Source organism: Oxyura jamaicensis, chromosome 2, assembly GCF_011077185.1.
Source record: "Oxyura jamaicensis isolate SHBP4307 breed ruddy duck chromosome 2, BPBGC_Ojam_1.0, whole genome shotgun sequence".
NCBI lineage: Eukaryota > Metazoa > Chordata > Aves > Anseriformes > Anatidae > Oxyura > Oxyura jamaicensis.
Window position 1 is genome coordinate 34401043 of NC_048894.1, and position 23682 is coordinate 34424724.

Consider the following 23682-nt stretch of genomic DNA (forward strand, 5'->3'; position numbering starts at 1 on the left):
AAAAAAAAAAAAAAAAAAAAAAGAGAGAAGTTTCTCAGTTTCTCATAACAAAAGCCTCGAAACAGCCATCTCATTTTTATCAAGTGTAATATAACTGTATATAGCTACGTCATTGTGTTGGGTGTTTGTTTTTTTTTTTTGGGGGGGTGGGGTGGACTTTCATTTCCATGGCCAACTTTGTTACTGAAGTTATTATCGTTCATTAATTGCTTTCTTTTTTAATTTTTCTTCTGTGTTGGGGGATTTTCTTTTTTGCATTTTCACTTTTTAATTTAAAATAAGCAAGCATTATTTTTCAAGCTGCTACATTAGGACATGGGAACTGTTGCCAGTAGAACTGATAAACAAATTTGTCTCCAAATTTGATACATCCAAATATAAGGAAAATTATCCAACAGCCTACTTGAGGCCACGCTGCAGAACATTAAGGAAAAAAAAAAAAAAAGAAAAAAAGGAAGAAAAAGAAGAAGAAGAAAAAAAAAACAACTAGAGCAGTAAAATCCCCAGGTATTACTACAGACAGACAACCACAGTCATCCGGCACCACCGCTAGCCTCCCTCGCCTTGTCTTCAATATATCTCCCAATCACAATGGGTGAAATAAAAATAAATACACATTTTGGCAAGGACTTATTTAAAACAAAACCAAACCAAAAATTCATGACTATTTCAGACACAGATGTGCGTACTTCTATGGCTATACAAAAATATAATATATTATATACATATACATAATATATATTTATAATTATATATTATACACAACAAAATTCTTCAGGCTTAGTGGTCTGCTGTAGAAAAATCCCTCACTTTTATCTACATTTTCATTTATTTATGTTTACTTAAACAGAATGACAAGTAAGCCAGTCTCATTAATACCTTTTCCAAACTACAGCACTACCAGATTATAAATCCCGAGTAGTCTTTATAAGTCTTCTCCTTTGAAAATGCATTATTTGAAGCAAATTACTGTCTCATTGTTATTTAGTCTGAGGCAGCCAGAGCTTTTGCATATTTTACAGCCTGTTGTCTCTCCCATTAAAAGAGCAGAAAGGAAGGAGGCAGGAGAGTGTGCATCCTCCATTTCTCAGAAGACAGGTGGATGCTGTCACCTCTAGATGATGACAAAAATATTAGAAACACCAGTACTCTGGTTACTAGAGACAGCCTGGAAGATTAACAAAAATAATCTTGTCAAAATGCTTTTTAACCTTGCAATTTTATTTCTGAAGTTATGATTACATTGGCTGGTGGCAGTATACTAAGTTGAAAAACCAAATTAAAGCAGCATATGCTTAATAGAAAGGCTTCAAAGGGACTTTAATGACGAGATTAGGAAGAGCTGTTAACAACCCACATGGAATCAAAAGTGCTCTGGAAAGTTAACGTGAACTTTATATGACAGCATCTTCTTCAGGTAGCATATGCTGCCTAGTCTTAAATGCTGGATATTGCTCACAGAAAAGGGGGAAGGCAAATGGGAACTGAAGAAACTGCTAATTCTTCACCTAATAAATTAATGAAATATCACCAAACTGTGCAAGGGGATGAGATCCGCAACTTTTATACTTCCAAAGGACAACCAGAAACAAAACGGTACAATATCACTGTACGTTTCTGGTTCAGTAAAGAAGTTCTAGGCATATTGCACACGTTTTTATTTTTTAATTACTTTTTCTGTGTTTACCCCATTTCCATGCGAGTGCAACTTACCACAGGACATACACAGAATATTTATTATCTTAGTCATCCTCCCAAGAGTAAGAAACATTTAAAGTTAAGAACTCTAATTAGACAAACATACACACACCCTCTTTAAGGGTGGAGAGCAACAATACTGTTCCAGTCTGCCCTGTTGTATTTTTGCATCCCCATTTTGTAAGAACATGCTAAATTTAGTCATAAGTTTACTAGCTATGAAAATCATTACATGCATAGAAAATGTACAGATTTGGACTACTCGCGTAACAAAACAAATCCACTGAACATGGCAAGACACCAAACTATATTATAGGCAAAGCTACAAGCTAATTTGCCTTGGGGTACCTTTTACTTTGTTGAACATGTTTGTTGTTTAGATCATTTTGTCCAATGACAACAACAAGAAAATCTGCAGGTAGGGAACAGCACATCATTATATGTAAAAAACTGCACTATCAAACAATTTCAACCTGTAGAGGCAAAGAGTTGCTGCCAGATAAAACCTGGAGTTAAAACCACATGCAAGAGGCCAGTGCACTTCTGAAGTCCTTATTATCCTTACGAGAATAAATTCTTTTATGTCCCTCAATCAAGCATACTAAGCTTTTTCACTGTAAACAGAGTCAGCGCTGCTGTCTCTTGACTATTATTGCAGTTGACAGCACCACTCTTTAGCGAGCATGACATAAGAGCCCACAAGAACTAAAATTATTTCATTTTGTAGCACTTGACAACTTGCTAGCAGTTCAAAACACTTCTAGACTTACTGCACTACAGAAAGGCAATTTTCTAGTATCAACATTTTCATTAATCATTTAGTATTACACTTTTAAAGTAGAATAATAATTTATATTCCTTTTTTTTTCCTGAAACGAGTCTGCTATTTGAAATAAACCGCTACTTCTACAACACTCAATCATACTTGCAGACAGTTGTCAAAATGTTCAGATATTAGTTAATACTGAGAGTAAAAAAAAAAAACCACGGGGATAAACATGTTTGAACAAAACCTAGGAAAAAAAAAAAAGTACTTTTTTAAGGTAAGATATCATACAAAATCTACACTTAGATCAAGAACTTTTCTTCAAAAGTTCACCATCCTCCAAAAATACAGCAGCAGTGCCATTGCGGACTTCATGGTCTACGTGCACTAGAAAAACAAGGTTTGCGGGCGAGCACTTACAAATGACACTAATAGACCTTGGGCAGGGAATGGGAAGAGAACCTTTCAGCTTTAAATCCTCTCCTGGATCTGAAACACAAGACAGACTTCAAAGGAAAGTGCGAAACAATACGCAAATAATCCCTTAGAATCATTATATGTATTATAATACGCGTGTGTGTACACACACAGAGTGTATGTCAGTGCATACACCTCTGCCAGCCCCAAGCACTTGCCATCCAGACTCCAGTTACCTTAGAAAAGAGAGAGAGAGAGAGAGAGAGAGAGAGAGAGAGAGAGGACCCTTACCATCAGGTCACTCCCCATCAAGAGAGATTTTCCCCACTCTAACCCACAAACAAGTTGGCCCTCCTTTAATTCACTTCCCTGTCTGTGCACCCCATGCTGCTGTTTGCTTGGGAACTGCTGCAAGCGTAGCCAGGTTGGGAGCTCACTCTAGGCAGAAGTATCCAGGTCTCCTCTGGGAAATGAGACACAAAAGTTGCCTGGATAAAAGGGAATGCCTGTGAAAGTTACAGTAAAACAGGCAGCCACACTGAAAACCTCTTAAAGCTTTTTAAAGTCTTTTTATATGGTATGACTCTGATGCACTCTATTGTGCCTGCAAAGTTATCAGCCAGCATGTTTTACTCCCTACCAGATAAGATCTTGTCTGATTTTCTGCCAGAATCAGAATGTTCTTTCAACATAACTTCAGCCGACAGGAGAATATATTTTCCTTCTCAAAGTTCTTGCTACGGTTTTACAACCAAAAAGCAAGCAGACAGAGCAGACACTTTCCTTTATAAGTGAGTCATTTATACACTTTCCTTTATAAGTGAGCACATTGAGTTGATATGTTTGATGAACTCATTAAAAAATATTGCAAACGTTATATTTCCATAAATACATTCATTTCTGTTTATTAATCACTGCTATAATTATTCTTGGTGAGGTTTCAACTTTTTTCGTCCCTCATATATGAGTTCATAAGATGTATGACAAAATAAGTCTACAACAGATTACATGCTTGGACCGATGTGATAAACAAAACAAGATTAAAGCACATCACCACAAATGTATGCTGGTTGTCAACTTTTCACCGTGAGCTTTAAATAAATAAATACGTACATGAATACTGTTAACATTTTACAGAATCTTTAAAGTAATCTTTATTTCTCCTTGAAAAGTACCTACTTTAATAACCTATTTTTTCTGTTTTGGTGTGGGAAGCTTCTTCAAACCTAAAGGAACAATGAGATTTTCATTTCTTCCTCAAATACCTACCGCTACAAGAACACGCCTTCTGAATTAAAGAGAGGGTATGACCTTTTCCCAAAAGGAGATGGGAGTATTAGTCATTTAAACTAGCAGTGGGGCAATGAGCAAGGGAGTCACTAGAAGCCAAAACTGTACCTCACACGCTGCAACACGTGCCAGGATCAAAGATTCAGTCCCACGTCCCATTACCATACTATTGAAGGAGTCCACCAAGAACAGCAACTCTCCCTCCCATGCAATCAGTTTGTGTACAAAACCTTTGCTGTTGCACAACTGAAATGCAAGGGACCTTGGTCATATATAATGGTTGCTCTTCGTAAGTCAAAGAAGAGATTTCTTCAAGTTCTTTCCTGAACTGTGACAAATCTTTTGCCTCCTGATGCATTATTATTTTTATTCTTCAACTGGCAAATGAATAAGCAACTTGTCACGAGTTTACAAAAACAAAGACAGAAAGAAGTTAGTGTCTCTCTAAAAATAATAAAAAAGATATAATCCTGATGGAAGCACATGTTCAAACATATCTCTGAGGCAGAGACACATATCTATCAGAGAGGGAAGTTTTCATGGCTTCTGCAAAAACTGATTTACATCAGACTGACTTCACTGATGACCTCCAGATAAAAAGGGAATGTCTCTGCTCAGTGATAGCACGATGAAAACATTTTCAGAGAAAATTGGTGAAAATAGAGACTGTCCATATCACTTCCTGGGGGGTGGGGGGAGGGGGGGTGAGGAGTTGAACCTGACTTCATAAAACCCTCCCAGTAGTGCCAATACAATAAAAAACATAATTTGTTCTTGATCTTAAAACACAAGGGAACCAACCTGGTTTCCTTTGGAATGACAAGACAGGCAGCAGTTGCTACTTTTCTCTGCATAAAAACATACAGAATCACTACTCTGAGTAACAGGAGACAAGTTTCAAGATTTCTCATACGTTCCCTTTGGCTATGCTAATCGTCTATTTCAAGCACTTTTGTTCACAGTCTCTCACAAGGTAGGATGTAGGAACTATTAGAAATATCTGAATTTCACGGCTGAGGCATGCTGCATCCCTACTGCAAGAGGCACATTCTGCTTCCAGGATACCACATGATCACGGAGTTCACAACTTCCTCCTTCAAGCCCGACATCAGTCCGACAGATGGTTGGCATTTACAAATGGCAACCTGCCCTAAAAGGAGCATTTAAGCTATTACTAGTTTATAATGCTATATTAATGAAATTGGACTGTACATTTGATCCACATGTTCATAATTTCAAACATTTAATTTCTACTGAACAAATTCTAAAGTTTACATTATTCTGGAATGATACTAAAACAGCAGTCCAGTTGTTTCAAACAGTTGCTCTGTCTAATAAGGTATTATGTCTGTTTAAAATCAAAGTAACTACCATTAAAACAAGAACTACAAGCTATGCTGTTATGAAATAAGGTCATCTTGCTCTTTCATTCTCCCTTGCATAGATGCCATACAGGATGCTCAGATATATAGCTTATTTTAGTCTTAAACAATACAAAGTTAATTTGTTTCGGTAGCAATTACTGAGACAGTAGAGTAACAAATATATCTTTTCTTCCCTTCTCCACTTTTTCTTTGTTTTCCTCCAGAAACTTTTATCTATGCTACTACCAATTGAACAAGTTAATGACAGTATTCATAACTAAATCCACAAGAAGGACTTTGGCATTCATCTGAGACAAATAACTTGAACTTACAGGCGCCAGCTTGTGCATAAAGAAGAGCTCAGGTTGTGCACATTGGTTATTTTTGCATTTAGAAGCACATGCACACTAAGATTTTACCTCATGTTCTTTCATAAGCAGCAAATGACATATTTTAGCACAGAATTCATAGTCCTGTACAAGTTTCTCACATAAGACAGTAAAGAGCAGACTGTTGAACTGCCACTGCTAATAAGATTTCTGTCAATATTGAGCTTACAAAATAAATATTGTGAAAAGTATTTCATTTTACTATGTGTATGCTCCAGTTGAGAGAAGAACAAAAATCAATGTACATAATATTTGTACTAAAGAACTAAGCTTGGAACTTTAGGTTTGCAAAAGTGAGGAAACCTAAAAAAAGAGCAACGAAAACACAGGAGTTGCATGAAGTTTCTCAAATAAAATTTAAAAAGATTGCAAAATGAGGTTCACTTCCTTCACTATATTTTGGTGTGTTCACGTGAGCAGTAAAGAATTCTTCTAAAGTCTCAGTAACTTAAAGAAAACAGTCATAGTAACAGCCATAGATTCATTTCAACTTTGTAAAATGAATTTAATTCACTTTAAGGTGAATTCACTTTGAGCACCAAGTACTTTTTTTTTTTCTCCTTAGAAAAATGGGGCTTTTCGGTGAAGTTACACCACGTATTAATGTGAGACCAAACAGGATGGTACTACGTCACTATGAAAACTAAAATATTATTGTTAAGAAAAGTAATAGCTCTCATGGCAGCCTTCTGCCACAGCAGACACAAAGAATTTCCTTTCTACAATCTTTCAAACTGATAGTTTTATATCCCTGTAAATCTACCACCCTTCCTTTAGGAACTATCAAAATTGCCTTTCAATAGAGGACATTCTTGCACTAGAAGTTAAAGATTAGGATAAGCAAAATGAAGGTTTCCCTCCCCTGACTTTGTCACAGGTTTCCTGCACAACTCCATAGAAAGCCATTAACATACCTGATCCTCAGGAATCCCTTCCAAAAATTAAACAGCCACATGCTGCACACTGTGGGCAGGGCTATATTCATTTCTGCCAAGTACACAAAACTTACAGGTTGTTAGACAAGCACAAAACATTACTTTGCTACTTAAATAAAAGCACACCAACATCATCAGCTAACTATGTCACAATAGCGTTTGATAAACTCTCCTATATGCACAGGCAAAAAGATCCTAGAGCAACCTGGCACCTCCCAGAAAGAGCACATAGTAGCAACGTAGCAGTACCTTCCAAAACAAATAAACCAGGTAGGAGTACTTTCCACTCCTCTCACTCCTTGTTGGCTTCTAGCTTGTAGAAACTGGAAATGCACACTGCTGTTAATGTGTTTAACAGCAGCCACATCTAGCAAAGAGTCAGCCCCTGCGCCTGCTACATACTTCAGTTTCCATGACTCATCTCCAACTTTCCACTGCAACACAAGTCCTCCTGAGCAACATACAGTTAATATGCTCACAACAGAAACCGTGAGAGATTGACCCTAAAAGAATTCACCAAGCAATGTCACTACCCTAAAAGACAAGTTGTTAATTGAAAGTACTCAGTGGCTCCTGAATACATGCCATCAGAAGAAGGTGAAATGCCACAAGTTCCATGCCCAGCAATTATGACTTTGATATCAAAGATTTTTTTCCCAATCCTAAATCTCACAATTAGTGAGCACACAGGCAAAAAAAAAAAAACAACAAAAAAAAAAACACATCAACTAAGAACATGATTTTTTTTGTTGTTTTGTTTAAGTAACGCTAGTAATATAATCCCCCCTTGCCAAAGTCACAGCTTTGGCTGTTTCTATGGAGAGCATTTCAGAAAAAGGTACAAACCACAAAGAAAATAACTGCACAACAGGTGGGAGAGGCTCTTCCCGACCTGGTAGGTTTCCAGTGAAAATCTCAAAGCCTAAGATTAAAGAAAACCTCCAAATCACAGAATCACAGAATGGTTTGGGTTGGAAACGGTACTTTTTTTCCACCCCAGTCCTCTCTCAAAAGAGAGGCAGCTTTGAGGTATTTTTGAGTAATTGTCCTCATATCAGAAGAATATAAGGTTACATTATCACAGCCCCTGGTTTACCGATCTCATTTCCTTCCTACGTCCTTCAATTCTTCTTCTAGACATAGTTAAGCACAACTTATCCAAAAAGGAAATGGAAGTGCTGCCTCTATACCAGCAATGCTACAGTCCTCTCCCCTTGTAAATGGATGGGGTGATTCTCCACAGTAAGAAGCTTCTTTCATCATATACCCTGTAAGCTGAAATAGACTCTGCATCAATTTAACTTCTACTTTCCTATTCAAAGAGGGCTACACATCCATAATACATGGAAGACTGACTTACAGTGAATGGGCAGTCTCTCAGTGCTGACTGTGAAGAATCCAAGTCTCCTCTTCCTTTTAGAGCACTGGAAGTCTGAGCAATTCCATCAGGCAAAACCTGGTGAGCTCATGAGTCTGCTGCTGGATCTGAAAACAAACAAAAAATCAGGTGAAAAATAAAAAACTTATCCTTCCGTTCCTGGGAAGCATGAGAGAGGTACAAAATATGATCTACAAGTATATCAAAACTTTTGTTGCTGATATTAACTCTTTCCCTAAAATACAGCATCTATGACTACATCTTCCTCTCTTGAAGGCTGTATATATATATTAGAAGTTCAGATTAGCAAAATTCTCCTATATAACAAAACAACTAAATTTTAGGCTCCTGACACAGTAACGGAGTAATACATTTTGTAACAGGAATCTTTCTTGCCCAAAGGATCCAGGATTCTGCAGCACAGATGTGACTCTACTTAGGGGGTAGGGAAACCCACTCTCACACATCTTGTCAGCATAAAAAAGAAGGAAGAGTCCTGCATGGGAAGAGTTGCCAGGGGGTACTTTGACAAATTCTTATCATTATTCAGCTGTTTCTTTGTAGCAACCAACACATTTTTTTTCTAAAGACAATCCAACTTTGCAGTTTTATCAGCCTGTACAATATCTCTGGACAATCTGAACACCACCAATTTGAGCTTAAAAGGATTGATATTTTCACCTATTTCTATATTCGTTGATTGTATGATTCTATGATTATTAGATTTGAATTTCTGTTGAACCAAGCCATTTCCCATATTGATGATAACCTTCCCAGAACTCTATAATCAGCACAAGGCAAACCATGATCTGGGTGCCACATATCACTTTTTGTTTATAAAATCTGGACCATCATGAAACTTCTCCCAGTACTCTGAGGCTTTCCTGATCTTTCTTCAAGATCAACATGAAAGAACAGAATTCAGATTATTTGTACCTTTGATTCAAAACTGTTATATGCTATGTAGGTTTGAAAAAATATAAACATATATATATTTATATATAGCTTTAGCAGTTATAACTTTTTTCTTAGTAATTATTTCTACATGCTGTGAATAAACCATACAGCTTCTTTTCAGTAACACAACTCAATTGTTTTGCATTTGTTTAGTTACTGGCATTGCTGCCCTTATTTTGTATTATTCTTAAAATGTTGGCATGTTTTCCAGGGAATAAAAAAATAAATCCTTTTCCCTGTTTTCAACATGCTGAGTTTTGAGTAATACTTTTGCCTTCTCTTACCAATTGTCTATATTTAATAACTCCCAATTTCATGTTTATACTTAATTCCTTGTTTCTTCTATTTGTTACATTCCTGAAAATGCCACCGCCCCCAGCTGGTTTGGGATCTAAACATCTGTGATCTAATTTTAGGATTTGATCTTTTAACATATGAGCTTGTGTATTTTTATAATAATCAAGATGTTAAGGTTAGAAATTGTTAAAGGCAGATAAAAAAAAAAATCTTGATGTGTTAACTTTAGATTAATATAAAATATCAGAGTTCTTTCATTTGTTCTGCCTTTTAAGTTTAGGGACCTAAAATAGCTACTAATGCAACAGCCCATTGACATTTTTAGCCTGTAGGAGCCTGTAGTGGGCAGAGGCAGCTGAAATAATAACATATTTGAGTGATGAACCAGCTTTACGATTTTATTAGTCAGACTTTTCCAAATCTATGGCTGGCATTTTTCCCAGTATCTCAAAAATTAAGCTGTTTTACATTTAAAACTTCCAACTAATCACGCATTAAAAACTTCTTATGGTTAAAGCAACAGAATAACCTTACAAGCTTCTAAAAAAATACAAATATCTAACTTTGAAAAATAGTGCCTTTAATTCTTTGTTGTCTGTATGAAGAAAGTAAAAGAGAGAGGAAAAAAGTAATCTGATATTGGTTAGTTTGAGAAAGCTACGTTATTTATCAGGAATATATTACGTATCACACTGAAATATCAAGTACCCTACAGGAAAGTGACACTCAGTTGCCCCATAAAGCCAATGGGTGCCTTTGTTCTTCCACAGTCTTTCCGTATATAATCAGTCCTCCTCCTCCAGGATGAAAATTCCCTGCAACTTGCTAGTCCAGAAAAAGTTCCATGTCCCCACGTTCCCTACTGCTCCCCAGCCTCACCGTGCTACAGTGATCGAATTCAGTAACAGGCAGAGGGATGCACAGGAAAACCCTGGGGCACGACCAACATAGGCCAACACAGTTCCAGGGTTTTGGTGGTGGGGCTATTCTCAGTTTAATAAAAGAACAACAACAACAAAAAAAAAAAACACAGAACAAAGCCCTCGTGAGAAATTAAAAGAGCAAGCAATTTGGACTCTCTTCTCTTTTTTTTTTTTTAAAAAAAAAAAAAGAAAAGGGGGGGAAGAGTAGAATATAGCACAACAAAAACATCTCTGCTCTCAGGAAACAGATCAGATTCAAAATCTGAAAGACAAAAACAGTATCTCTTTGGTCATATGGATATTTATATAGCTCAACACAGCTCGTGAACCTTAGTCCTTTTCACAACTTACCTATAAAATGGGCCAACAGGTAGAAATTTGTTTTTTACCAAAAAAAAATAAAGTTTCTGAATATTTTGCAAGGCAGGTAAGCACAATTCGTAATATCATCTGGGAAATCCAGACCAGATTAATTGCAACACTTGACAGCCTGCTGATTAATCTGCAGTTTTCTAAATTTTTTTTGCACTTCTGAAAGAAAAAAGAAGCCACATTTAGGCAGACAAAGCATGTAAAACTTCTCACTGTCATATTCACAGACATTAGAAAAGCTACAGTGTGATACATCGGAATAGAACGACAAATGGAACAACAAACTTAACTCTCAGTGGGTGGCTACGGCTCATGTGAGCATCATAGAGGGATGCTCATTTAAAGCAGAACAGAAGAAATTAATTATCTGGTAGCCAAGGAAAAAAATAAATAAATGCAATACTTGACCTTTTCACAACTCCACAATTCATTAAGCTGTTTTGCACCATTCCAGTCCTAAAGAAGTGACATATTTCTAAGTATTTCTGGAAGAGCTGCAACAAGCTAAGAGCTGATCTGACAACAAGATGTGACGGGGTACAAGCCTGCAGCAGGCAGAACCAGGCCCTTCAGGAGTAACCAGGCAAATCTCTCCCTTCTCCAGGTTCACCATTTGTCTCTGCTGCAACTCCTAGCAAAACCAGTAGCAACATGACCAGAGAGTGGAATGAGATTGGGAAATTAGTCCAACTCATAACTCAAGCAGGAAAAAAGCCAGACTTTTAGCCGCACTGTTAGCTGAACCAGTTTGCTGCATGAATGCTTGTGCCAAAATTTAGGCAATAAAAAGAACAAACCGAGCAGCTGCAGACAGGACCATGGAGCACAACTACCCCTTTTTTGGAAGCGGTGCAGAATTATGCTGATTTGCACTGAAACTGGAGCTAGGAACAAAGCACCAGTAAGAAAGCAAGCATCTTGCCAGATTTATTCTGCAATAGACATGCCTTCTAAAATTCAGTTTGATGCATGTGTCAGTAATGCCAAGTCTGACTGAAACCAAACATTAAAATCTTATAGTCTGCATGATGGATAAGCTAGTTACAAATGTCACCACGTAGTGCTAGCTTTAATTGCACTGAGCTAAATATAACTTTCAGAATCTAATAGCTCCTCACAGCTTTTCTGTCTTTCAAGAAGAGAAAAAATTTCCAGTTCGATAAAGCAGATAGGCACGCAGTCGCGTATCACAACTGAGGAACAGGAAGCAAACCCCTACAATGATTATGTTTTAAGAGTTTCGAACACCCGTACAGAAGGACTGGTTTCAACAGGCCACCGTTTGCTTTGCTCTTCCCCTGCTCTGCTTCCATTTACGTACCGTACCCGCTCCTTTTCGGACTCTGCCATTTCTTCACTGCATTAGCAGACTGTGCTGAATCTCGCGTGCCCGGTATTTCCAGCCAAAATACTGCCTTCACCAGCAAGCTGCCCTGGCACCCCCTCGCTTCCTCATGTACCGCCGAGGTGAGCACCCCAGGGGAGGAGGAGGAGGGTGAGTCTCCTGCACACACAGGCAGCCTGACTCTTACCTGTATTGTTGCTGTATTGGCATGACACACATGAGGGAGTTCACAATCTGCTATAGCTGCAGAGACTGCACCGCCCCGATACAGGCGTGGAACAAGTTCTCTTCTGCCTTCTTACACCAAATAAGGATTTTGAAAAACATAACTGCAAAAGTTTTACATAGTTTTACTTTCCCTCTCTGAGCCGATAAAGGGTTTCATGCTGAAAATTTGGCTGACACCTAGAAATATGTTCTACAGATTCAGCATTTTTGTTGACCTCCATTTCAGAGGTCATTATGCAATTGAAGTTCCCCCACTATTCTTCAAATTCAAGAAGCGGGGAGCCACTGCTGCAGTGACAGTCCTTCCACAGACCACACACCCCTCCCATCACCTGGTTGTACCCTCTCCTCTTCACCTTCTCTCTCCAATTTTATCCAACCTCTGCTCTTTTTACTGAGCTGAACTCTGCTTCTTTAAATATATATATATTTAAAAGATTTCCGGTCGTCTTCATCCCTTGTCTGTGGTGAGTGGAGACAAAAATAGTATTGTTACTTACAGAAAAAAAAAAAAAGTATTCATCAGACCACACGAATTACTGAGTGCAGCGTTAGAGCTGAAAAGATGGGCTAGCTAAAACTCCGGCTTTGCCTGTGTTACCGAGCTGTGCTCACGCTGTAGGAGCACCAGCTGGAGGGCTGCCAGGAAATACCTACTACATTAAACAAGTCCAAAACTAACATCCCACAATTTTTCCTGTCTACCATTTGTGAGCGGAGAACCAGGCTGGATAAAACAGGCTAAAGGAACTACACCTATCTGGTACTGATTGAGAGAAATGTGAAAGCGAGCCTCCTCCTGAAGAGGAGGCTCTGCACCAGAACATCCATGCTCTGCTGCTAGCCGAGCTGACACAGAACAGGAGAAGGGAAGAACAACTCTCTGCTGTCAAGACAGGCAAGGACAGACTTCTTTTCTCCATTTCTAAATTGCAGTGTCACCACTCATTGCCATTGAGATTTTTCTTTCCAAAGTAACAGACTAAAATTTGGGTAAATAATGTCAAAAATAGGAACGAATGCTCTAGAGGCTTTGTGTAACAGACCTTCTGTCACTCTTACAGGAGGCATTTTTGTTTTAAAACCCTTCCAATCGCAACAACCTATTCCATACAGCTGAATATTTCAGAAAACCAAGCAAACATCATGCACCTATTGTGACAAACACACCCTAAATGTTCTATGCTAACCCGTGCGACCCAGAAGTCCTCAGCACATGAGGCTGGGGCACCAAGCAACATCCCACCCTCTGCTCACATTTAAATCCATTGCATAAGGTGCAGCGAGAAGAGATGCACTGCACACTGCCTTTTAAGAAAGGTTGAGGGGCAAAAATGCACAAGGGAAAGAATTGGGAGCACGGTGGACATCAGCCAAAGCAAACACAGGATTAGTCTGGGAAAGGAAACATGCAGCTGTGATAACCTGACGTGACTGTCCAGTAAATCTGGATCTGAAGATTAGCAGGAGAGAAAAGATGCTAGAAAAAGGTGATTTGTTTACTTGCTATTGGTAATACTGGAGAGATTTTACACTCCTCTCCAAAATTGGAACACTTACGTAAGTATAGCCCCTTCTTCTTTTCCTCTTAGCCTCACATGAACACAAAAACCCACAAAAAAAAAAAAAAAGTACCCTCAGCCTCAGGTCAGGACAGTCGAAACCTAAATATTTACAAAATTTCCATGGAAAAAAAAGTAATTAAAAAACAATTATGTTAAAACCAATTATGTTAACAAGATCCACGAGAATAAATTTCTTCCATCCCCCAGAAGCTGTAATCTACTCAAAGAACATTTATTCAATGACTTTTTCCTGGGGGAGCAGGTGACCAGAAAAGGATGTGGCCAACTACATCTCTACACATTCCAAAATTTATTTATTTACCAGATTCTTTTATTTTCTCTGCATTTGGTGACCTGCAAGATTGCCTCATTCAGCTGTAACAATAGCTGCTGAAAAATGCTGGCAACAGCTGCTACTATGTATGTGACATTATGAGGAAAGAAAACAAATATATATACACACTCGCTCAAATGTGACTGATATATATATGCTTTCTCCCATAGATATATCTATATATAATCTGTCTATAGATACACTATAATGCACTTCAGTGTGACTTTAGGTAGGTAGATGGATATGTATCTTATCCCATTTAAGTGAATGCTTCCACTGCCAGGTCAAATAATTCACACATGCAAGCCTTTCTCCCTCCTCCCTGCACTTTAGGTGTTCCCCTGCTGATTTTAAGCTTATTTTTCCTGGGTGTTCAAGGTTTCTTAAGTTAAACTTAGAGAACAGAACAGTGAGGGAAAAATAAAGGAAACTGAGGATTATTTATGTAGCCAGACTTCAAACAATTGATCCAGCTATATCTCAAGGGATTTAATAAAGAGACATAAATAACAGAAAGAGAGAAAGTTGGGTGAAACACCAGAGTATTCAGAACTACTTGCGGAAAAAGGAATTTCCTGCAGATGGACTCTGTTCATGAGACAAAGACACTGACCCTCTGGGACAGGTGACATACCCAAGAAGGGATTTACAGATGAGAGCGAGAAGTGAGAATTGTTGTGTGGGTGCCCAGCCTTGACATCTAACTTCACTGCACCAGCAGAGAAAAATTAGGACGCGGCCATGAAGGATTCTTCTCTCTGATCGTTTCACAAAAGACTAAGTCCTAATGTAGATGTGAGCAAGTAGCCTGTCCAGTTAAACTTACACGACCACGTGAAATGTTTTGAAGTATCAGTGGATTCATTCAAAATAATAAGTAAAATAAAGGGAGAAAAATTAAGAGAAAAAAGCCTGTTCTACAAAACTGAGTAACTTGAAGTAGTTATTAAATATAAGGCTAAATATAACAGGGACAACAGAGGCTTGGTGGCTAAAGCACCTACGTGCTTTTCATAAAGCCTGTGCTATTCGGAGAAGTCAGAAGTAGATGTTGGGGTGGTACATATCTACACAACTTAAAACTGTGATAGAATAAAATATATAGACACACATTATATGTATATAAAAAATAAACTAAAAAAAACAAAACAAACAAAAAAAACCTGCAAAGTAAGAACAGAATCTGTTTGGGTCCAAAAAAGCACTTAAAGAAGGACTGTCCTGCTCAGAGTGCTGTGAGTCTGCAAGAGATTCACAAAACCCAACCTCAGTACAGATTTTATTAGAATGAAAAAATATGACAGGGAAGTGTGCATTACAAGAGATTAACTTCTCCAACAAGTGAATAATAAGCAAAAGGATTTAGCTGAAGTCAGGTGGGCTGAGGAATTCAGATTGTCCAAATCAGAAATGCTGAGCTGCTGCCTCGTTTAAGGTGCAGAAATGGGTCTGGAAGTTACTCATGGGGTGTAGCATAGACAACTCGTGAGATGAAGGAGGCCTAACTAGATAAATAGCTTCTCCAACCCTCCCGAAAAGGCAGTGAAGGAATTGATTAAAGAAGTTGTACCTCATATGTTGAAGTGTGGATATAAAGTTAAAACTTTCCAAAAGTGGATTAAAAAAATATTTAAGTTCTTCAACAACACATCAAAACTAAGCAAAGAAGGAACCTGGTGGTAACTATTGCCTAGAGAAGAAACAAAGACAGGATGCCTACTACAAAACAGGCCTGGAAATTATGACATGGAATCAGAACCGAAAGCTTTCTCCAGCAGGAGTTGAGGAAACCAGGCAATGCTGTTACAGATCTCTGAAAGGAAAGGCAGAAGAAATTGTACACAGTTCCAAATAAAACTTGCATGCGTCCTCAGGTTACCTGTCTACCTCACCCCTACCTTATGTACACATTTAAAAAGAAACAATCTATACTTTTTAAGCAGACCAGCAAAAACAAACATACAAAACCCCCCAAACAACAACCCCCCCCCCCGGGGGGCACGGGGGGGGGGGGGCAAGTTGTGATAGGAGAGCAAACAGGTCACTTCTCTTCAGAGTTAGGGAAGGGAGAAAAGAAATCAGGCTGGCTACAATCAGTAACATGCAAGATTTCAGATCAAGTCAAAGAATCATACAGAAATATTGAAGTCAATGGTACATGATGAACCTTTAAAAAAAAATTAGGAGTGAGTGAAATATGTATGTTATCATTTGGACCTGACAACTGCATATGACATACTAATCAAGCTGGAAATGATTGTATTTAACAGCAGAATTGCAAAGAATTGCAACTGGTCGGAGAAGGTGATTAGAAAATACCAGGCTGGATGGAGATCACCAGAAGAGTTTGCCAAGAATTGCCTTGGGGCTGGTTTTATTCACTAGTCCTGCTGTTAGTGGCAAAGCAATTGAAGCATCTGCTGAAATTTGCTGCTGACAAAAAGCACAGAGGCACCTCTGATGCACCAAGTGACCAAGACACTGGGTGAAGGAGCCACACGAACAGAAGCAGTGAGACAAAGTGCAGCCCTCAAGTCCCAAAGGCAAGGCCAGTGACCTGAGGAGCAGGACGAGCACAAATTCTGCTGTGAGCAGCTCGGAGAAACCAAGGAAGGGAAGGTACCTGCATGTTTGAGCTGATTGCAAATTTACTAAATGACCAATCCAATCTGATGAAGGCTTGAAAATAAAGGGCTATCCTTTGACATGAAGCAAGGCATTTTCTATGGAGACAATACAGAGATGCATTAAGAAAATAAATCTTTGTGCAAGGCAGTGCTAGCACTTGATCTGGTCAGGAAGCCCAAAATAGCACATAGGACATACGAGAGATAGATGTACTCTTCTGCAAGGGAGATGGACAACAGAATATCCTCCTGAAGTGAATATCGGAGTGTATCTAGTCAATTACTAGATTCTCTGCATCTCTTCAAGTAGAAATGAAAGATGACGGGGGAAATGGAGAGTGTTCCTATGAGAGCAGAAAGAGAAGTTAACCAGTTTAGCTTAGCAAAACAAAGGTGCAGAGGGAATACAGGTGCCCTTATAAACGGTGAGAGAAAACACTAATTTTAGCTAGATGCACAGACTGGGTGTGAATACATTTATCTGGAATCCTGGAATAGCATTTTAGTCAAAGCAACGAAGTTCTGAAATATGCTGTTAATGGGACAACTAGGTCAAAGCTCCAACTATTTTTAAGAGGATGCTTTGTCAGATTACAAAAGGGATTATACAAAAGTATTGACTGCAACAGAAATACTGAAGATGCGTACCCAGGGCCTCTCTTCCAGTCGTATGAAGTGTCAGTACAGCCACTTTGAGTAAGAATACCATTATATACCACTTTAAAAAGTGGTGATTTAAGCTGGTCTGCCAAGTGACCTTGATGTAGTATTTTTAGAATTTCCCTTAGTAAAAATTAATTACTTTAGCTTTACTCATGCCCCTGTATTTTTTCTCTATTATTTTATTTTATTATTATTATTATTATTTATTTTTTTACAGAACATTAATTTCAAAAAGTGGCAGATCAAGGAAATATTACTTTCTAGAATCTATCTTTAGGCAACCAAGCATATGTAGATTTTACTGCATTAATTTTGACAATGAGATTTGTTGATATTTTCTTCTTAATTTTATAAAATTTTCAAAGACGAGAATATTTTGCATGTTCCTGACTTCCTGAAGATGAGTACTGCAGAGCTCCGGAACCTTGATACACAAAAACAGGTGTTTTGGAATCTCAGTGCAGGGATCAGAACAGCTTTCTTCAACTCCCCGAAGCAAAGTATTAAGAGTTATTACAATGAAAATCTAAACTTCATTATGTAGTACATGAACCTATTCATTTAATTGAATTCTTTAAATTTACACTATCTAAATTAAATAAATACATAGTTCTTTCTTCCTTACTGTAGAAGCTACTTGGCTCACATTACAAACAGTGCAAGGCAAAACAGCACATATAAGTTTTACTTTTGGGAAATTGCCCAAGTCCTTTCATCCCATTCTTAACAAGTAATCCAACATACTTCTCACCATACAGACATGCCAATTCTTCATCATGTTTCCTCACAATTAGTCCGTGCTGTCGGAACTATGACAAGAGAGAAATCTGGCAGGCAATTATTATTATTGTTTTTATTATTTTTTAGAAAAAGGAAGTCTCTCCTATGCTTCAGCTTGTAAACCTTAACAATGCAACCTGTAAACCCAGACTGCTATAAAATATGTTTTCCACATTTCCCCTAAGTCTATTTTAAAATAAACAGAAATTTAATATACACCTTTATCTGTGCAGATCTAACAAAGGGTAAACCATTAACTCAGTCAGCACTGACAAAAGACACGCTAGTTTCTTTTCCATCAGCTGTTTTTTGGTTTTATTATTATTAATCAAGTCTACCCAGACTTGATTATTTTCAAGACCCAGAAAGAAACATGGGGAAGTTTTTTGTTTGTTTGTTTGTTTTTAAAAAAGCAATTTGGTCAACCAGAATAAGTGAGAATTAAAGATATGTATATTCATAAATAAAAATCTTCTTTCCCACCCATCATCCCTATATCCCTTATCACACACCTCCCTTCTTCTCAGCTGTAATCGTACCAGGCCAGGCAACAAAGATCAATTTGATAGATACAACAGCAAGCAACAACTGATACACAGCCTACACCTCCTTCTCTCTCCAGAACTAACCCATCATACAGCTGATCAAGTGGCAATGCACTTGGTTTCATTGCTCAGCAGTCCTTCAGAATGAAATTCCCTTATGAATTCAAGTTCTGCAAGAGTTGAGTGCTGGGAGACAGGACACACTGAAAAAGGCACTACGCCTTCCTATTATATGAGAAACACCATTTTAGTTTCAGAATTCACTTAACTGCAAGCAAAGATGGCTCTTCGGTAGGACTCTGCACACTAAAATACTGTTTAACAGTTTTGTTTGAGAACATCAGAAGTAAACAATCCTCATTCTACACTGAACATGGGATGTTTTTATGTTAACCATGCACTCTAGCCAGATTAAAGCAAATAACGCAAGCTCACTGGGCAATGAACGTTTGGTACTTCAATATGAACCGTCATTGTGTCAGGATTACCAAGGCTGAAAGGGCATCCACAGTTAGGAAGATGGGGATGTTTCCAAGTACTGAGCCATGCCACGAAAGCAAAGTTCTCCCCATGCCTCTTCAGTAGGAAGGGGCCACCATCACAGACAAGCTCTACAAATATTTCCCAAAGTGAGGGCATTCAGTCACTTAATGACACCCAGATACAGCCACTGAATTACAGTGGAATCAAGGAAGCCATTTCCTTTAAAGCAAGAAGGACGAAGAAACAGCTAGGAATAACTGGGAAGATGCATCTTCCCTGTTCAGCTTATCACACTTCCCAGCTAAGACTAAAAGCAGATTGTTAAAGCTCACCTGATAAAAACAATGACCTTGTGTGCATTCAAAAATACTCACTGGTGTCCCATTACTTGAAATTTGATCTTTTAAAATGTAAAATTATCACCCATAAGGGATCTTCAGCACACCAACAATTCCACAAATATGACATGCCAGAAGAAAGTGACGTTGAATACTTAAGTGCCCCAACAATAAAAGAGCGGGAAAAAAAATTACTAGTCGCTCTTGTCAAACAGTCCATTTTGTGAAAGCCTAGCAATATACTTTTTAAGTCTCATTTGCCGGAATGACATCCTGGCGTCGGATCTGCTGTTAATTTGCAAGTAGAAATGTTGATCCTGATGAACTCCAAAGGATATGATACTGTGTAGTACAATGCATGGAGAAATAAGAAGTTTGTGTGGAAAGAAGCCTGTGATTCAGCTGTTCTGCGGAAAATTCTAATATCTCTGAATCTGACACAAAGTTCCATATTTATTCAGTGAATTAAGTGAAGAGAAAAATGCATATTTCAGCAGTGTATGTTTATTCTTATTCTAAGAAATAGGATGTTAAGAGCTTACTTCAACTGTACGGACTGGACATCAGCTAAAAGGCAAGAATTTTATTTATAACAACTGTTTCTTACTTCATTAAGTTCCCCTTTCTCAGCAATTTGAAACTCTCTAAGAACTGGGAGATATTCAGTAAATGAGCTTCAGTTTTATAAGGTTCATAATATTATTGTAATACTGAGTGCTTCTGGTTTTATTGCCTTGCAGACAAGGTACATAGATTTGAAGAACAGTAAGAAATCTGAAAATGAATTCAGAGATATCATGACCACCACAGGAAAAAGTGAATTTGGGGTTTTGTACTGGTTTTAGCTTAGCTTACTTTTTGGCTTACTGGTTTTGGTAGTGCTTGGGGGGGGTGAATTACAGGGGTTAACTCACAACAGTCAGTATAAATTATCAGTACCATTCAGTTAAGGAAGACAAGCAGCAATTGTAATACTTTGTCCCAGTTTTTCACTCAACATGTAAATTTTGCATTTCATTTCCCTTTAGATCCCTCAACCTGGAAGCTAAACAATAGCACTGCAAGATAGCCCCTCCATGCGGCCCAAGAATCGAAACCCAGCTGGGTGCCCTCATAGTATTTGTTGATGCTACTAAGGGTACACCTATTGAATTCACTTCCCAAAAACCAGTAACTTTCTTGCCAGGACACAACAAAGTCCTGTAGACCTTATACCAAAATTCTCTTCCTTCTGCTGTTGGGCTTTAGTCAAAAAAATCACAGGAAATATCAACTCTTTTTTACCCAACATGGCTGTTGCTAGAGTTCAGTGACAAAAGTAGATTTAACCTAGACTCTCCCCTCTTCATATAAAAATTCCTTTCTGGCCATACTATCAGGAAACCCCATTAGTTCTAGTTCTATTTCTAGAAGTCATCTTTTGTCAGATACACCAGCAATAACCTATTCCAACAACGTTTGCCCCCTGCTGTATGAAAGATTGATTACATGTAACCCAGCCACAAGGATGTGCAGTGATCCGATCCACTCTTGACTCATACAAGACTGGAAAAGAATGCTAGGACTGCAAGTGACTTTTCCCCCAAAAATCTAAATCTAAGAGTTTGCAGTGCAGAGTTGTGCTAAGCTAAACCCCAAAATACACTACTAGTTACCACAGAATGGCTGAGGTAGGCAGGGGCCTCTGGTTGTCCAACCAACCTGCTCAAGAAGAGCCACCTACATCTGGTTGCCCAGCACCATGTCCATACAGCTCTTAAATATGTCTAAGAACCAAGTGTCCACAATCTCTCTGGGCAACCTGTGTTCAGTAACCCACGCAGTGGGGAGAAAAAATAAATAAATAAATAAATAAAATTCCAGATGTTCAGATGGAACCTCCTGTGCTCCTTTGCTTTGTGCCCATTGTTTCTTGTCACTTGTTAAGATGTAGGACAAAACCATTACCAGAATGCTATCTTTTAAGGAAACTAAAGATAACTGCTCTGAGGGGATTCCACAAACCCTGTTTGACAGTAACAGCGAGTAAGATGCAGTTCTGAGAAGCTTCCGGGACATGACAGCACGAGGGTAGGCCACAGAGGCTTATTAACCACTCTTACTCACCAGCAAAAAAGTTAATGAGAACTCAAATCTTTAGGTATAGTCTCAATAATGCCCCCTGGTTGTTAATTTTTGTGTCTTCATTCCATTATCACTTATGTAGAAAGCAAAGACTTGCAATCTTTTAGCAATAATACCACATCCAAATAGCCTGATATATGCTAAGACCAGCATGAAGTTCTTGGAACGCCTCCTGCCCAAATGGCTGCAGGATTCCCAAAATCAGAGGGGTCATGTACTACTCAGCTGCAGACACAGATACATCCCATGAGGTGAAGAGAAAAAAAAAAAAAAAAAAAAAGTAAAGAGTTACTAAACTGTAGAAAGGTATCTGTCAGCAAGTATCAGCCTGCCTGCATCTGGCAAGCAGCGCAGTATCAGGGAGGGAACCTGAGAAAGGCACCACACTCCTACCACAGTCATCTCTACGAAATAGCAAAGACTCCCCATTGCCCACATCCTTTGGAGTTAACATCATCAGCTCCTCAGTATGCAGATGGTAATCACCAGTATTTTGGGGATCCCCATTGACATTGATAATTTACGCTTACTTAGCTAAAGTGATCAAGCGGTACCACAGAAAACAGACACTTCCTTTTTTACTTTTATTTTTCAAATTAAAGATACGCAAAGGTCAGTGACTGATTCTCATTCATAATGAAACTTCCATCCTGCCCTGCCGCTACAAGCTGCACTTAAATTCACGGTTCGTGCTGTCATGGTTGCATCTAGGGGATCTCAGCACTCGGTTTGTCGCAAGCAAGGGATCTGGAAATGAATGAGGGAACTGTTCACTCTGTCAGAATACAGTAATTTATAAGACTATTAAACAAGCTCCTTTGCTAGTACTGTGGCTGCAGCCAGCGCGGTTCCAGATGCCAATATGAGCACGACGTGCTCTGCATGATGTTCATGGGAGACACTGCTATTATGCCTCACAGCCCGAGGCAGTGGCAAAAACCTTTTGACAACAAAAGGTATCAAAACTGCTTTCACTGCCATCTCTTGCCATTACAGACAGGACAGCAAAAGCTCCCCTATAAAAATAACAATTGTATGTTTCACTTAAGGTGTTAAAACTATGAAGAAACTCCCTCCACCCCTTCTCAAGGCTATTTTTCTAGACACACCACCAACAAAATTAACTTGGAGGAGAGGAAGACATTTCAACAAAAATTTTTAATACGAGCAACTGGTTGCAGAGATAGAAGAAAGCAGCGCCAGCGACCAGGATTCTACTCTGCTCCTTTTAAAACTCGAAGGGCAGGATTTAACCTTCAGTAACAAGCAGAATTAAGAATGACACAGATGGGCTTGTGCACTGAGAAGGATAAAGTCTCCCCCACACACAGTCCTGTTGGTGACTGACAGGCCATTCAGAATTTGTCTCTTCTGTGGTTTCAGCTACTGACCAAGCAGAAGGAAGAAAATGCTTAAGGAAATTGCGTATGCCCACACAGTTGTTCTTTACTGGAACTGGTAAGACCTGGAGCTTCAATTCGGCTTCACCAGCAGCTATATGAAAAACGGAACAGACAAATAACAGAACAATAATGTGCACACACTGAGACTAGGAAAAACCTTCAGAATTATGGGGAAAAATGGGAATAAAAGAGAGAACGTCAGAGAAAGGTGACCTCAAAGTGATTTAAGTGACGGCCACAACAGATAAGACGACAGCAAAAGTAGAGTCATGGCATTATTATCATAAGTAGCAATAACAGAAATTACAGAAATTAAGATGAGGGAAGAGTAAGACTACCTTCACCAAGGAAATATTCCAGACTTCCAGTCTAAAAACATTCACCAGAAAGCCACATGTTTCAAATTTTTCTAATGACAACAAAAAGTCATTACTGAAACCCAACATCAAAGTGCAGTGTTT

At 38.5% G+C, this 23682-nt stretch overlaps 1 protein-coding gene across 6 annotated transcripts in view; it reads right to left on the reverse strand.

The window, feature by feature from the left end:
• Window positions 1–23682, reverse strand: part of OSBPL3 (oxysterol binding protein like 3) — a 92969-nt gene that overhangs the window by 65730 nt on the left and 3557 nt on the right. For all 6 annotated transcript variants that reach the window (XM_035316208.1, XM_035316209.1, XM_035316210.1 and 3 more), the window contains one exon: window positions 8220–8344. The gene's annotated coding sequence lies outside the window, so the exon portion shown is untranslated. The remainder of the gene's footprint in view (window positions 1–8219; window positions 8345–23682) is intronic.